The 16,425-nt window shown below is 49.9% G+C and overlaps 1 protein-coding gene across 5 annotated transcripts in view; it reads right to left on the bottom strand.

Annotated features, from left to right (window-relative positions):
* RNF144A (ring finger protein 144A) overlaps positions 1-13,599 on the bottom strand; it is a 161,607-nt gene extending 148,008 nt beyond the window's left edge. For 4 of the 5 annotated variants that reach the window (XM_037743269.1, XM_037743266.1, XM_017542003.2 and 1 more), the window contains exon 1: positions 13,372-13,599. The gene's annotated coding sequence lies outside the window, so the exon portion shown is untranslated. The remainder of the gene's footprint in view (positions 1-13,371) is intronic. The other variant, XM_017542002.2, reaches the window with a different exon arrangement.
* Between the last annotated feature and the right edge of the window lie 2,826 nt (positions 13,600-16,425).

The following is a 16,425-nucleotide window of genomic DNA, read 5'->3' as shown; positions in this document are numbered from 1 at the left end:
AAACTAGAAATCAGTAAGAGAAAGATAGATTAAAAGTCTCCAAATATCTGGAGATTAAACTGCATACTTCTAAATAATACAAGAGCCTCTGGCATTTTCACCATAAAAATTTAAAACAAAATAACCACCAAAACAGATAATTCAAAAGAAATATGGAAATATGGCATTATTTCATCTAGGCTAACTTTACCTGAAAACTAGGAGGAAAAAAACCAGATGGCTCAAATACTTTCCATTTTTGTGGACCAGGGGACAGTCTTTTATTAAGCCAATGAAGTTTTCCACAGTGAGGAAAGGGCGGCTCAGCAGGGCCCATTCCTCCCCATTCCCAAAGCCCAGCTTCCGACCTGTGGAATTCCAAGGGTGATTTGTGGACGTGCATTTTGGATAGGCCTTCGTAGTTTTCCTTCAACGTTGCATAGGCATGATTTCTTTAATCCCCAGGGGATCCCCACAAAAGAAGTAGCCCTAGTACTATTTTCATTTTAGAGGTGAATAAAACAGGAACATTTACAGAGAGGTTAGGGCCTGGAGTCTTGAGCAGGATCCTGTCTCTGTCCCCACAGTCTTGCCTTCTCTGCTCAAGCACTGACCACAGCCGCTGCACTAGGAGATGCTTCTGGACTCTGCAAGGCACACTGTCCCAGTTCCGACATGAACGGCACTCAGCCACACCTGCAGGGAATGGGATCAGGTCAGCCTGGGAGGGCAGCCCTTTCAGGGCAACGTGGAAGCTTGCATGGCTTTGTCCAATTTATTAATAACAGGAGGGTTCCTCCCTTGTTTCACTTCAACCCCACAGCAGCAAAATGTCCATGGAAGATATAAGGTAGATTTATTGGTTGAAATATATATAATTAGCCAGGCAGAGTTGCTTACGTCTGTCATCCGAGCACTTTGGGAGGCCAAGGTGGGAGGATTGCTTGACATCAAGAGTTCGAGACCAGCCTGGGCAACATGGCAAATCCCCATCTCTATTTTAAAAAATATATAAAAATTAGCTGGATGTGGTGGCACACACCTGTGGTCCCAGCTATTCAGGAGGCTGGGGTGGGAGGACTGCTTGAGCCCCAGAGATTGAAGCTGTAGTGAGTTGAGATTGTACCACTGCACCCCAGCCACGCAACAGCAAGATCCTATCTCAAAAAAGTAAATGATATATGTGTATATACATATATATAAACATGCGTGTGTGTGTGTGTGTGTGTGTGTGTGTGTGTGTGTATTTGTGGTATATGAAGTAATGAAATTTGTATGTGTATACTGAGGGGGTGACAGATTTATAATTAATTTTTTACAAAACTAAAATAATTTACTGCACTAAAAATGAAATAAAACCATAATTGAAAAATTAAAACTAGAGAAAATGTCACAATCCTTATGAGTTCTGATTTCTTTCCTCAGCACATTTTTCATGTTTGTACATCAAACTGTATAAGTCTGTCTCAAAATTGTTTTCATTTAATAATCTATTATAAACATTTCCCATGCTCACTATCTCTAAAAATCTTATCTAATTAGAGCATGATATTTACTTAGCCATATTTAGAGGTTTTCCATTTGGGGCTATTATTCTTTAAAAACCAAGAAGAAATACATTTGTGCATCAAGCATTTGTTTTTCTCCACATTTAGCATCATTTCTTTGAGCTGGATTCCCCAAAGTGCAACTGTCTACAGTAATCATGCCACTGCAAAGAAAAATGATGCATTTTTCCTTAAGCCATCCTTTCACCCAGTTTAGGCCTAGAAATTCACTCTTTCTGCTGAGCCAACATGATTTATATTTATTTCCTTCCTGCAGCAGGCCCCACTTCATCATACTAGAAAATGCCCTTTTTAGCTACTTTCTCTTAGAAAAATGTTTTCCAAAAAAATAACGGTTCCATGCTTAACAAGAAAAGCTTTATCCTATCTCCAAAGCTATTTATTATCACATAATGATAGTTATATTGTAGCTAAATTGATTTCTACATACATAGTAGGTGTGGATAACATACATAAGTCAATACCAGGAAATATTCCAATGTAATTTAAGCTAAAGTCTTCCAAACTATGATTGTATGAGCTTCCCAATAATTATTTTTATTAGCATCTCAGCTAAGGGTTTTTTCCATTTGGGGTCAGTTTATAGACATGCGTGGTTTTGAAACCACCATATTGTGCTATTTCAGTAAAAAGAAAACCCAGACTTTCAGGCAGGATCCGAATGTCTCTTATTAAAAAAAAAAAAAAAAAGTCTTGAGTTCAGTGAAAAGTTTCACAGACTGAAGTTCAGCATGCCACATCCTGTGCTAAAATTCAAAATGAGTAACACACAGAGCTTAGCTCCAGGAGCCGAGCTCGCTGTACATTCAACCTATGGAAGTGCAACAAATAAATGTCAAACTGGGAGTCTCAACTCCACCAACAGGGAGAGTTGGGGAGAGATGAACTATGGTGGCAAGGGCAGTATTTAACTTGGGGACATGTGACTTCCACAGGTCTCATCTCTCTCTATGTCAAAAATTGAAAAGCACCCTCACATCAGGTTAAATACAATTCCCATGTAACTATGCATGGAGTTTCAGTCAACTCAATGACAGTTAAATGTTGCTGATATAACTTGTCATATGTGTTAACAACAATTGTTTTTAATACTCTAGAGCCAATAATTGTTTCCAATTTTTAAAAATATTTCATTGGGCAAATTTCATAGGCCCTCGGCACCAAGTCTGCTGTGCCTAGGGAGCAACAGGATGCCGACTTCATTCCATGTCACCCCCGAAATGCCAGAGCTGCTCAGGGAACTGACGAGGCCTGAAGGGGCCAAGCAGAACCCCCAGAAGTGGCAGGAAGAGGATGGGCCAGTTTCTGACCATCACCAAAGGCAGGGTGCCACAGCAGGAGACACCGGGGCAGGAGAGGATTCAGGAAAAAGCAGGTGAGGAGGAAGTCCACGGGGAAACCCGGGACCACAGAGGGCTTCAGGTGACAGGAGGCCTTGGAGCCAGCCATGGAGAAAAGGCCAGGGAAAGCCACAGGTTTCAAAGATGCAGAAAAAAATCTGGGGCAACTCTGAAGGCAAGGGCTCAAATGAGGAATACATGGTTGCCAGAAAGGAAGGGAGGAGCATGGAGGCCAGGGCATGCAGAAGCCAGTGGAGAAGGGCAGCACCCAGGTGAGGAGCTGGTGGCCTTGGGAGCACACTTAGTATTCTAGACATGCAGGCTTGGTCTGGGGAGCAGATGTAGGATGTGCAGAGAAGAGACAGGTATGGGAGAGGTTTCTCTCATCCAGTCTTCACTGGGAATCAAATATATCCATTGGGTGCCATTTGCCCTGACCACTGAAGGCCAGGATGATGCCAGTGAACAACACACAGGCAGGTGGTGGACCCAGCGGAGAAATGAAGGGGGCTTGCAGCAATGAACTTCACACAAAGATGATGGGTATTAGGGTGGATTTTGACAGTGGTTTTTTAAGGAAAAATGTTAAATTCATCTAACCCAAACTCTCCATTTTACACATTTTTTAAAAAGGCCCCAACATGTTGGAATCTGAATTGAGACTGACAGAGTTGAGTTGGTTGGGCAGTTGAGTCTTAATAATACAGGCTACAGAGAAGGACGTCTCCAAATTGGCCAAGTGGGGCAAGAGTCTGAAGCATCCTCAACTAAACTCAAGGCATGTAGGGCATGCCTGGTGACAGTGAAATGGCACAAACCAGGCCTCCAGATGCAAATGAGGGGCCCTGTCCATGCTAGGACCCCAGATTTCAGGGCCCGTAAGCTCTCTAGGAGAGCTGGTCCAAAGGCTGGCAACCTGGAAAGAGACACACTTCTCCAAGGCCCTCCAGACCAGCACCATTTCGGTCTGACGAAAGCCACAGGCATCATTTTAAATTTTCTGGTAGCCACATTTTATTAAAAAGCATGGGAAATTAGTTTCAGTAATATATTTGATTTGACCCAATATATCCAAAATTTAATCATCTCAACATGTAATCCATCAACGATTATGACTGGGTACTTTACATTCTATTTTTCACACTCAAAACCCACTGACGACACAGCTCGATCAGGACTGGCCAGAGTTTAAGGGCTCTGGGGCCCCACAGGGCCAGAGGCTACCACACAGTACAGCCTGGCTCCAGGTCCTCGCTTCGCCTCTGCCTGTCTGCATTCTGTTTTTCCTACTCCACAAGGAAGAAATTCTGCCTGCCTCCAGAAAGCAGCCCTTATCTGCCAGGCCAGCAGGACATAGCTCAAGGCCCTGATCACTTGCCTAGGCATGCACAGTCAAGCTGGTCCTCACGAGGAAAGGCTGGATCCACTGCATGTGGCCAGAGACAGGAAAAAAAAAAAAAAAAAGGTCACTGTCAAGGAGGCAGAGCTGCAGGCCAAAGGGAGAGAGCCCCAGGAGTGATTAAAGTATTAACGGATAAGAAATGCTTCCCTTGGCCAATCTGCAGGCAGAAACTGTGCATTCCTTTCAGGAGGAGCTGCAAGCACGTCCTTCTTAGTCTTACTCAGGTTTTTACAGTTGACAGCACAGTACCTGGCCTAGAGCAGAGACTACACGAATATTTATTCAGCATATGAAAAACCCTGCACCTCAAATCCTGTGCTATTTCACAAACAGGAGAAGTGAAGAGCAAGCAATCTTGCTGGACCAACAGGGCTTCCTATGTGTTCCAGCTGGTTGTTTTTACTAGAGTGAAACTGGACTCAATAAAATGCTGCAGGTTTAAGTGATGAATCCCTGCCATGTGGACTCCAGAACGGTAAACTCCCCCTTATTCCAGAAAAGGTACCCCCTCCCCATTCCTTCCTCTCTGCAAGCCCTCACCTTCACTGTACAGTCCCAGTGTGTCTCTGAATCCCCAGTACCTAGTAGTTTTTGCCAAACGATGGATAAAAGAACAAAAGTAAATAAATAACAACAACAACAATAGAAATGAAGAGTAAGACATTCATGAATATCACAGTGAATGCATGTGGTTGTTTCTGGACTCAAATGTCTCTGGAGGGAAAAGATGCAGATTCAACAAATATGATATTGAGTGCCTCCCATGAGAAGCCTGTGTGCCAGGTGCTAGAGGTGTACACGATGACCAGGACAGGACTGGGATTCCCAGCCCACGCTGCGCCTGCACCGAGCCTACTGGTGAATGCACAGGTGTTCTTACGCCACACCTGTATCCTTGAAGTTGCATGTACATGGCTCTAGGCCTAATCCATATGGCTCCTGCTTTGTCAAAAAGAGCAGGTAAGAGAGAAAAAGGCAGTTTACCAAGGCCTAGCATGGCCAACCCCTGCATGGGACCGGATCCCACATGCGTTATTCTGTCCAGTCCTCCAGGACCTCCTCCCCGGCTGACCCTCATTTTCTCTCCTTCCCGTTCTCCAGGAGCTGGCCATGCAGCCCAGCTCTAGCACTGGGGCCTGAAGAGGCAGCTGCCAGACTTTTGGAAAAGCTTGTTACTTCCTGACAAAAAGGGACAGATGCAGCTGACATCAACTCCCCCACCTCTCTCACTGCCTTAAACACGGATATGCCGCAACTACGGCCAGCACTTTTGCACCATGGGGCAAAGGAAAACATGCTAAGGATGGTGGAGCGGAAAGAAGAGAGAACCTGGGCCCTTCGCAACATCCCAAGCAGCTGCACCAGCGCCTGGAAGTGCCTACCTTCAGTGTCTTGCTATCAGGGAAACAGAAAGCTGTTTAAGTCCTTGTTAGTAAGTGCTATGTTGCTGGCCAAACATATGCTGACATAACCAAATACAAACACACATCATACCTGCTACTGGTACATACATATGTGTTCTGTGTATGTATGCACGTGTTTGTGTGTGTGTGTGTGTGTGTTTGTGTGTGTGTGTGTGTGTGTGTGTGTGTGTGTATGTCGAATCATGTCTCCCCCAAAGGATATACTGAACTCCTATCCCCTGATGCTTATGAATGTGACCTTCTTAGGGTCTTTGCAGATGCAATCAACCGAAGATGAGATCAACAGAGTTGGCCCTAATCCAACATGACTGATGGCCTTATGGGAAGAGACGCACCCCCAGCGCAGAGACAGAGAGAGAAGACAGCCACATACAGACGTAAGCAGCTATTACAGAGAAGCATCTATCTTGATTCTAGGCCTCAAACCTACCCTTTACCTGCAGCTTGCCCACATCAGATTCTGAAGTTCCTGCCTGCTTCGGTTTTTGGATAAATGGGAAATCCTATTCTCGTATCTGGCCACTTTCACCCCTGCACGTGATGACAAGGGGAAAGAAAGGAGAGCAACTGGGGAGGAAGGAGGAGGCAGAAGCTGAAACACGGGCGGTTTGTTAGGGTCTCACAATAGATTAAACACAGAGATTGTTTTTCCTTTTTCCCAGTACACCTGGTCCTGTCCACTGCTCTGGGGCCACCAATGATCAGACTGGCTCCATTTTCAGGGTCGTGGCTGGTGCTTCATTGAGACAAGAAGAAGAGAGAAAGAACTGTAATCTGTGAGTGAGACCTGTGAGCACGGATCCAGCCCTATCCTGTCCACACTAGGGATTACAACCCTCCTCCTTCTGCCAAGTGATTAGGAGGAAATGCACACGTTTTAGTCAAGAGAGTTCAGATCTAAGGTGCCAACTCAGAAAGTCTCCTGGAAGCTCTCTGGATGCCGTTGCCCTAGACTACAATGCTCCAGTGCATATCTACCACGACGCGCCATGCGGCAATCAGGGCTGCCAGAAAACTCAGGCGGACCCAAGTGCTTCCCAACATTCTCCATCCATCACAGAACAAAGAGCCAGCCCAAGGTCTCTGCAAGCCCTCACCCTTCCCAAATCAAAGGCTCCCTCAGGGCACACCGCCTGTGTCATGCTTGTGAGTGCACAACTGGCACCACAGACCAAGGGCACGGAAGGTACAGAAAACAGGCTCCTCAGAGACAGGGGACACAGCGAACACGAAGAATGGCTCCCCGCAGCACAGCACGCTTCACAGCTGCAGTTCAACTCCTATACGGGAGGAACCACAGGCATCGCTGGCCCTTCGGCCCTACCTGGCAAGCTCTTCCAAGACACTAGCGAAAGCATGCCAGCCTTTCATGAGAGTCCTGTGCTCAGAAGGGAGACGGAGGGCCCTCCTCTACAGCCCTGTCTCCTCAACATCCTCCAGAGCAAACCCTGCCCCACCTGGGTCTTTGCCCCTCTCTGTGCCAGCTCAGAGTGCCCCCTTCACTAATCGGCCCAGCATTCCAAAGCCCACCTATGCTCACTCCAGTTTCCACAATCGCCTCCTCACCAGACTCACAGGACACACGCTCAGAGGAGCACATTCTGGTGCTTGGTCCTAACTGTCCTGCGTTATTCATCTCCCTTTGCTGGAAAAGGAACATCACAGGCAAGCGCCATGTCACACACTTCCCGTGCATCACGGAGGGCCTCGGGCCCCAGGATCCCCAGCAACACAGCCATGGAAGGCTCACCAGCTGTTGCACTGGATCTCACATACGTGTTATCTACACAACCACAGTACCCAGGATTCGCTCTCTGCATTCCAGGCCACCGGGCTACACTCTGCCACCCTCACTCTTAAACTCAAGCAAATACTCCCACCCAACCTCTCACAGTCCTGCGATGTACTGTTCTGTGACCTGATCTAAAGAGAGAACCTGATTTGCTGAGATCATGGCGGAGTACGGAAGTTAAACTCTAATTCCATTTCTTCATTCATAATCCGCTGCAGGCTTCCCTCTTAAACCAGGTTTCTCTCTCATGTAGTCGATCACTTAACAAAAATCCATTCAGAACGAGCATGATAGGCACTGAGAGAATGTAACGATGAGTAAGTTGCTACCTGTGTGAGCTTATAATTTAGCAGAGGAAATAAGACGGTTACATAAGTCACTAAAATTAGTTTAGACAGTTTTAAATGCAACTATAGTTCTGAAAAAAAAAGTTGCTATGGAAGCACCTGGTGGGGAAAACATTTCTGCCTGGGAAGAGGAGAGAGAACACAGGCACCTGGGCCTGCAGGACCTCACTGGGCCCTGGGGCTTTAAGTCTGTCCCCTTTCGCTCCATATGGCTCGATCTAAGGCCAGTGTCAGAGGAGAGCATCTCCACACTCACCCACATAGGTAATTTGACAGCTAGAAGGAAAGGCAGCATTTGCGATGAGTCTTTGAGGATGATTAGGAAGCTGGCACGTGGATGGTGGGAGAGCAACCCAGGGCACAAGTCAGCAGCTGCTGAGACCAGCCCTGGAAAGACAGGCCAAGGCAGGAAGAGGCTTCCAGCTAAGGCAGGAAGAGGCTTGAACTCTCAGCCGCGGGCTGCGAGGTGACAAGCAACTAGAGTTGCTGGAGGTCTCTGAATAGAGAAGTGTTAAGACACCTACAGGCTTAACACGAGCTGTCAAAGAAAGTTAAAAAAATGTGTGCATTGATTCCGGCACATGTCTATTTCAGTGAATGTTTGAACTTGAGGAGAAAGTCCCCCAATGCAGACATCTGAGTATTTCTGTGTAGGGGAACACTACCGACCACCCAGAAGCAGAATAGGGTTGGGAAAAGGTCTGCTGTCTCCCTGGCAGCCCCCTTTCCTTCAGAGGATATGGGTTGCCTTCACTGGAGAGGCAGCAGCAGGGGCCAGCAGGGGGTGCAGACATCCGAGAGTTCACTCTAGAATGCTGGAACGCTTGCAGACGAGGTGGGGACTGCTCAGTGACAGAGGGTGCACAGAGGGCTCCTGCAACCCACCAGGTTGCCAGCCAGGTGGCACACCCTGGATTCCGAGATGCACTGTGACAAAGTGGGTGCCCTCTGCATGGCTAGTGGAGGCAGTCTCACTGGTAGCAGTCTGCACTCCCTCACCCTCCAGAGGACCTTACCATGCCACACATCCAACAATAAACACGCCTGGCCCAAAGGACTACCCGAAAAGCAGTTCTCTGGAAACCTAGAAAGTATTCCCAGCAACACACAGTTGTAAGGTAAGTGCACAGTCCTAGGACAGACACAAAAGCCCGTTTAATCAAGAAAGAAACTCTGCCAACACCCATTTTCAGGACTTGGAACCCCATGCCTTTGTTCCCATAGCTCCCATAGGCAGAAGCCCCCCGAGCCTGCACTGCTACATCCAGCACTTGTGCTGGGCTCATGTCTAGTTCGGAGGTTCCCAGTCACTGGCCCCACGCGACGCTGGGTCACCCGGAAGCCATGAGAGCAAGGTGGCTGACTGTAAAAGCAATGGTTGCGATGGGTGGTTCCCCTGATCTTTCCCTCAACTCACTCTCCCAGTAGGTAGAACTGCAGGAGCATGCAAGAGAATAGAGAAAGAAGCTCCAAAACAAAACAGTGAAAATGAAAATGTGCCCACAGGACCCTCTAGGAGATGTCAGTAATGAAAGTGGCTACGTCACACATGGAAATCCGGGTCCAAACAGCTCAGAGACCACCAGCCACAAATGGGCCAGCTGGGGAGCTCGGTCCGATGTGCTGGTCCTAAGTTCCCTGTCCAGCCCAGGCTGTTTCTGACTGTTCCCAGGCCCCAAATGTGACCTTGACCATCTAATCTGCCTGGCTAACTCTGACTCATCCTCCCATCCCAGACCAGTATCATCCCCCCAAGCAAGCAGCAGACTCCCTGCCACCAGGGCTGATCCAGGCACCCTCCCATGGGTCCCACTGCACTCTGCCCGGACCTCCCCCGCTGCCCTGACCCTACTGTTCAAACTGTCTGTTAATGTTTGAGCTTTCCGCTCCCCAGACTGTAGCCTCCTCAAGGTCATGGGATCTATCATTATCTGCAGGTCTCTGGATTCAAAGTCAGGCTTCAAAATTGACGACGTGTGTGCGACCTTGGATAACATCCCTGCTCCCTGCTTCACTCTCCTCCTCTGTCAGCTGGGGACAGCCACATATGTCTGTGCTGCGGGGCTGTGTGAGAACTGCATCCACAATCCAAGCAAAGTCCTGAAGATCAGACAAATGCATAGTGAGTATTAACCACCGCCTCCTCCGCCTCTAGTGCCAAGCACACCTGACATGATAAAATACCAGCGGGCACATTTCGTGCCATCAAGGAACTTTATTGTCTGGAACATGGCATCCAGCTTACATGCCTGCTCCTTAGAGAAAGCCCGTCTTCCAGCTCTACAGAACATCCAGAAAGCAAGCACTTTTAAATTCAGGTCTTGGATTATTTGTGGAGAAGAGCAAGGTGAAGGCTCTTATCAGCAATAAGCCACCCTCCTCAAAGCTTCATTTCTCAATATTTCACCTTGGGAAAAAAGCTACTTTTTTGAAAGTTAAAATATTTTCTCTTTAAAAAAAAAAATTAAAAAAAAAACCCTTACAAATGTTTGTGCTTGGTGAGTTGCCCTGCAATATTGATTCTCCTGGGGAAAAAAAATATGATCAAACAGTACATTTTTATCTCTGGATCTTGGAAAACATTTAGGCCAATGTCTCAGTTTTATCCTCAAAAAACTGAGGCCATCCAGGGAGGCTAAGACGCTAGCTTAGGGCCAAACGGCTGGGTCAGGAAATTGTAAAAAGCTTTATCCTTTAGCCCCACTACCCAGCAGGTATGTAAGCGGAGACTTCCATTTAATTTCTTCATCTAATTAAGAAAGGGTATTCATGTGTTTCAGTAATGCACCATCAACTTCATTTTTGGATCTCAAAGTTAAGAAATTCCCCAGAGAAAACAGGGAGAGTCCCTCTTCCTTAGCAGCATTCCATTCCATTCCCCACCTCTGGGCTGCCTCTGAGATCCCACATCCTGGGAAGCCAGGGGTTCCTTGCTTGGCCGAGTGCCCTGGGAGTGCCTGAGGGCTCAATACCATCTTGAGTGGTTCCAGACCACCCAACACGCAGGCAGTGAGCACGACTCCATCCTCCATTGTAAGTGAGGTGTGGGAAAAGGGGACAGCAGACAGAACCAGAAAAGCTGATGGCAGGGCTGGACCAGCCACAGCCCTTCCTGTGGCCTGGCTACCTGGCCCCTCCTCTCCAACCTACAAGGTTCCCATGGTTACGATGACGGGGTCGTACTGGCAGATGGGTGCTGGCCCACCTGCTTCTGTGATTCTCAGTCTCCAAGGGCGGACTCTCTACCCATCTCTACCCTCAGAGGGAAAGGCTTCCAGGGGTGGCAGAGAAATATGAACAAAAGCAGAGAGTGCGGCCACATGCTGGACCACAGGGGAAAATGTTCTGAAGCAGGCAACGTGGCTTGTAGCTCCTGGCCCTGCTGCTGCTGCCTGCCAGAGCGACACGTCTGCCTCTAAACCTCAGCCACTTCAGATGAGCAGTGTGAGGTTCCTTCAAAGTCCCAAACCACACTGAATCCCCAGGAGACATGACTTACTCTAGTAACAGTCTGGATACCGGGATTACCAACTAGCAAGCTGAGGGCACTGGTATCTATTTATAAAATATATACATTGTACAATGCTCTTTGAGTTCCCAAATCCTTACTGCACAGATGACCTGGGGGTGCCCTCGTCATGCATTTAAGTTTGCCCTTCATTAGCTCCCCTTCCAGAGTTGCTGACATTAGAATTGGGGCCTTATGAAAAACTCAAATTGCGCTGGGTCTGGAAAAATTCCATCCCATTAAAATTGGGTTATTTGCACCCATTTTCTCATGAGGTCCTCAATCCATGCACAACCTTTGATGCCTGATGCAGGTGGAACCCCAGAGCCAGTGAAGGTCTGACTCTGAAGGCCACAGTAGGCACACTGCACCACGCCTTCCCTTCCACTTCACACTGCAGCAATCACTCTGAAGCAGGGCTCAGATCACTCTCCTTCTCCAAAACCATCCACGGCTCCCACTGACACAGAGTCAAACCCAAAATCTTGGCCTAGAATTCAAAGACTTCACCATGTATCCTCATCTGACCTCTCTAGTCACATTTCCTTTGCAGTCTTTAAAAATAAAAACAAAAATGTAAAAGGCACCAGAAACATGCAAAAAACGAGGTTCCCTAATCTCAGTACTGGAGAAGAGAATACAATTAAAAAAGCTGTTGTCTGCTTTGGAGCCACTGGGGTGAATCCCCTGGGAAAGTTCACCGTGTCACATACCTTGTCCCTCCCCCTTCCTTTGCTGGGGCAGCTGTCTCTGGACAGAGGCCCATCCTGCCACCTGGGACCTGCCCCACCTGCAAGCTTTGACTCAGACACCCCCTCCCTTGCAAAGCCACCCTGATCCCTCCCTTCTCTCGTGGGGACTCCCACAGCTCCACAGGCATCTATACCAACTTACTTTCTTCCCGGCATTTCATTTACAAATGCATCCCATCTGCCAGGCTCAGCTCTCAACCCCGGGCCCATTCACTGGGGCATGTCCCGGTTCCACCTCCCAGGCCCCACTACAGAAGTGCTTTCTTCCAGGTCTCCTCCTAGTGCAGGAGCCAGACCCCTCTCACCGCAGGGCAGCCAGGGACCCACTGGTTAGTTCCCTAGGGCCTTGTATCACTCCTCTGTTACCCAGCCTTGACCCTGCACGAGGCGAGCACAAGATATTTGTTCAGTGGATTTTCAAAATTATGATTAGCCAGAAAAAAGACAAGGAACTTTTGGAGTGGCCATCCTGAGACCTGCCTACGAAGACCGCTAGGGTAAGGAAGTCATCCCTTCACCTAGGGACCAGGAAGCCTCCACGCTGACATAGGCGACAAAACAGCCAGGAGCCAAGCAAGGTGCAGGGGGCCAGGGGGCGGCAGCCGGGAGCTGGGGTGGGTAAGACCTGCGGGGAACTCCGGGGCTTGGGCGGCGGCTGATTCCCCGGGAATGGGCTCGCGGCGGGGACCGGGGGCAGTGGCGGCCGCGGACCCGCGCGCAGGCGATGTACGGGGGCGTCCTCCTCGGCCAGTTCCGACCTCCCCGCCCGTCCTTTCCCAGACCTCGTCTGGGGCCGAGACTCCAGCCCCGGGGCCTGCGGGCGGGGCCCCGTATCCAGAAAGCCCCAGCCGCCAGCTCCCCCGCGGGACCCTGGCCCCGGGCGCCCTGATCCCGCGCCACAGCGCAGACCCGCGAGCGCGCAGGGCAGGCAGGGACGCCAGGTCCCAAAGTGGCCACCGCGCTGGGGCGCGGGCAGCTGGGACGAGAGGCAGGGCAGGGACTGGAGCAGGGGCAGGGGCAGGGGAAGGGGCAGGGCAGGGCGGGGCGGGCGTCCTCCGCACAGAGCCCGCGGGTGCCCGCCCGGGACGCTCCCCCCTCGCCCGCTGCCACCCAGGCGACCCGGTAGGACCCAGTAGGGCCGGCGCGGCCGCGATCGCCGAGCCCCAAGGCCGGCCCCGCAGAGTCGCGTCCCGCCCTCCCTCCCCGCGCCGCGGCCGGCCCGGGCGCTGCCGACACAAAGGGGACGCGCGTCACCCTACCTGGGCCCGCGCGGCCGGGGCTCCTGCTCCGCCGCGACGCGCGGCTCCGACGGCTCCGCCCGGTGCCTGCTGCGGGGTGCCGGGTGCCCGCCGTTTGCCGCCCGCGCCTCCCCGCGCCCTCGCAGCCCGCACGGCCCGCACGGCAGCGCCCGCCCTGCCGCCTCCCGCCTGCCGAGAGCCCGCGCGGGGAGAGGCGGCGGCGCGGGCGGGGCGCGAACGCGCACAGAGGCTGGGCCCGCTGGAGGCTCGGCCCCGCCTCCCCCGCCGCGCCGCACAGCGCCCCCTGCCGCCCGCCCGCGCCCGCCCGAGGCCCGGAGCCGCCCCGCAGCCCCCAGGCCAGGCTCCGGGACCACGCGGGGCCGCGGGGACCGCCGGGGCACGCGAACGTGAAACGCCACTCCTGCTTCAGTGGCCTCCAGAAGACACTCCCCTGATTCCCACACCGAGGAACACACATCAGCGAGCTAGGAAAGAAGGGGTGACCCAACCCAACGCTGTAAACCGGGGCAAACCGGGCGCGAACTGGCGTTGAGCTGCTCAGCTGCGCCCTGGGCTCCCTTCCCGCTCGGCCGCAGACCCTGCCGGAGCCAACACCTGCCTCCCAGACAGACCCTCGCTGGGGCGGCTGTGGGATGAGCCCAGAGCCTTCCTGAACCAAGCCACGCACGGAAAGGCTGTCTGTTCACCCCACTGCCTGCGTGTCTTGAAAGATGGAGAAGCGAGGGCACCCTGGGTGGTCCCCAAAGGTGGATGGACATCTGGGGTCCAAGCATAGCAATTTCTTTCTCTTCCTTAAGCTGCGTAGCTTGTTGGAATCTAAGATCTATCTGCGAAGGTACTCATAGAATTCCTGTATCTTCTGCCACTCCTTGTAGAAGCTTCAAGTCACACAACTGTTAAATTACATGTCAGATGTGCATATATGAACAAAGCCTACGACTGTGCATGAAATAACACCTTCTTCAATATATGGATTCTCTTTTCTGCAGTATGAAGTGGAAACCCCACTGGATCATCGTTTTTCCTTAATGGCATACCCTCCGCACTGCATGGTCTAAATTCAAGCTCTACCACCTACTAGCCATGAAGCAAGTTACTTAACGCCCTTGTGCTTCCATTTCCTTATGTGGAAAATGAGGTGGCAATAGTATGTATGAGTTCTTGGGAGGGAGTAAAGAAATCAAATAGGCCGGGCACCGTGGCTTACACCTGTAAGCCCAGCATTTTGGGAGGCCAAGGCAGAAGGATTGCCTTGAGCCCAGCAGATCAAGGCTGCAGTGAGCTGTGTTTGCATCACTGCACTCCAGCCTGGGCAACTGAGTGAGACTTTGTCCCTAAATAAATAGATAAATACATGGTCAAATTAAATATAACTGGCAAACTAAAAGAACTCTGTAGTCCTTAGCTACAATTTGTCTCATTTCTCCAAAGAATTAAATCAGGTGATTCTTAACTAACTCAAAGCTCTGCATAATTTGTATTCTGCTACACATGCATCTTTGTAGTAAAATACAATAAATCTGCCCCCTCTGGATTGAGAAGTTATTCTGGTAAATATTTGCCCTCTCCAAAGATATGAACGAGCACTTGCCTTCTAATGCCTTAGCTTCAGATTCTTTTTAGAAATGTCGTTATTCAAGAAAAATGCAAAACGGGAAGAATCTTAACAACAGCACTTTGTTACTGCAGCCTCTCACTGGAAGATGAAAATAGTTCTGCATGAAGGCCTGAGCTTTATGAAAAATTTATTCACACCTCCTATGTCTGGGTTGGGATACCAGAGAAGGTCCTGGTTGAGTACTACTTATGAATGAAGGATTCAGGGAATGTACGGGTGGGTGACTGCAAATGCACAAGAAGTGGACTGTGTACCCCACAATAAAGTGGTCCGGATTCAGATGCAGGCGTTCCCATGACACACAGAGGCCTAGCAGTCAAGTCGGGGAATGCATAGGAGCATCTGGGGCAGCAGGAAGAGAGTTAAGGTGCAAAACCGCCCTGACCCAACTGAGACTTGTAAGTGCTCATGTGGTAACACATGTGACTTCATTCCCATGCTCTGTCTTTGTGAATGCAGTCATTGTTGGGGAGATAATGAGAGGGGACACAGGCGTTGAAAGTACAGTTTGCAGCAGGCCTCAAAGGGCACTCAGAGGCAGTTTTCTCTGCGAAGACTTCCCAGCCTATCATGGCATGCCCCATCCCCAGATCTCTGATCTCTGAGCTAATGTAATACTTGGTCTTTGTCTATGTTGATTGTGGCATCTGTCACACTTCATGTCTGTGGCCTTCACTCTCTGATTCTTAGATCTTAAGATTCTAGAGAATAGCATTTTTCCTTTTTTCGGGTTTTTTTTTTTTTTTTTTTTTNTCAGTCATAGTAACCTAATCTCAAACAGCAAAGTTTCTGATGGTCTGTGACTTTATTTATTTATTTTTATTTTTTTGAGACAGAGTCTGTCTCTGTTGCCCAGGCTGGAAAGCAGTGTCGCGATCTCAGCTCACTGCAACCTCCGCCTTCCAGGTTCAAGCAATTCTTCTACCTCAGCCTCTTGAGTAGCTGCAACTACGGGTGCGCACTACCACGCCCAGCTAATTTTTGTATTTTTAGTAGAGATGAGGTTTCACGATATTGGCCAGGCTGGTATCAAACTCCTGACCTCATGATCCACCTGCCTCGGCCTCCCAAAGTGCTGGGATTACAGATGTGAGCCACCATTCGCAGCCAAGAACAGTATTTTTCTACATATTCCCTCTTAGGGCTTGAACATAATAAGCGCTCAATAAACACTGAGTGAAATCCTTTCCTCTGAGCTATGCCTCTGAGTAGCTGCCCTAGTTCTCTCCAACAACAAGTTAGTTGGGTCTCTCAAGTTCACTTCCACCTGTGACTGTCAGTTTTCAGTCCAGCCCCCTACTCAGGTCTGGCTGGCCCATCTCCCCCAGAGGGCTGCCCCATAAAGCCCATTGTAAAGGACACTCATTGTTGCCCAGCGTTTGTGCCAATGCCATGTGACTCACCCTTCACTCATTGAACACTCACTTCCTGATTAC

This window comes from Cebus imitator, unplaced genomic scaffold, assembly GCF_001604975.1.
Source record: "Cebus imitator isolate Cc_AM_T3 unplaced genomic scaffold, Cebus_imitator-1.0 Scaffold139, whole genome shotgun sequence".
NCBI lineage: Eukaryota > Metazoa > Chordata > Mammalia > Primates > Cebidae > Cebus > Cebus imitator.
The sequence above is the reverse complement of the archived record's forward strand: the minus strand, read 5'-3'. Positions and strand labels throughout refer to the sequence as shown.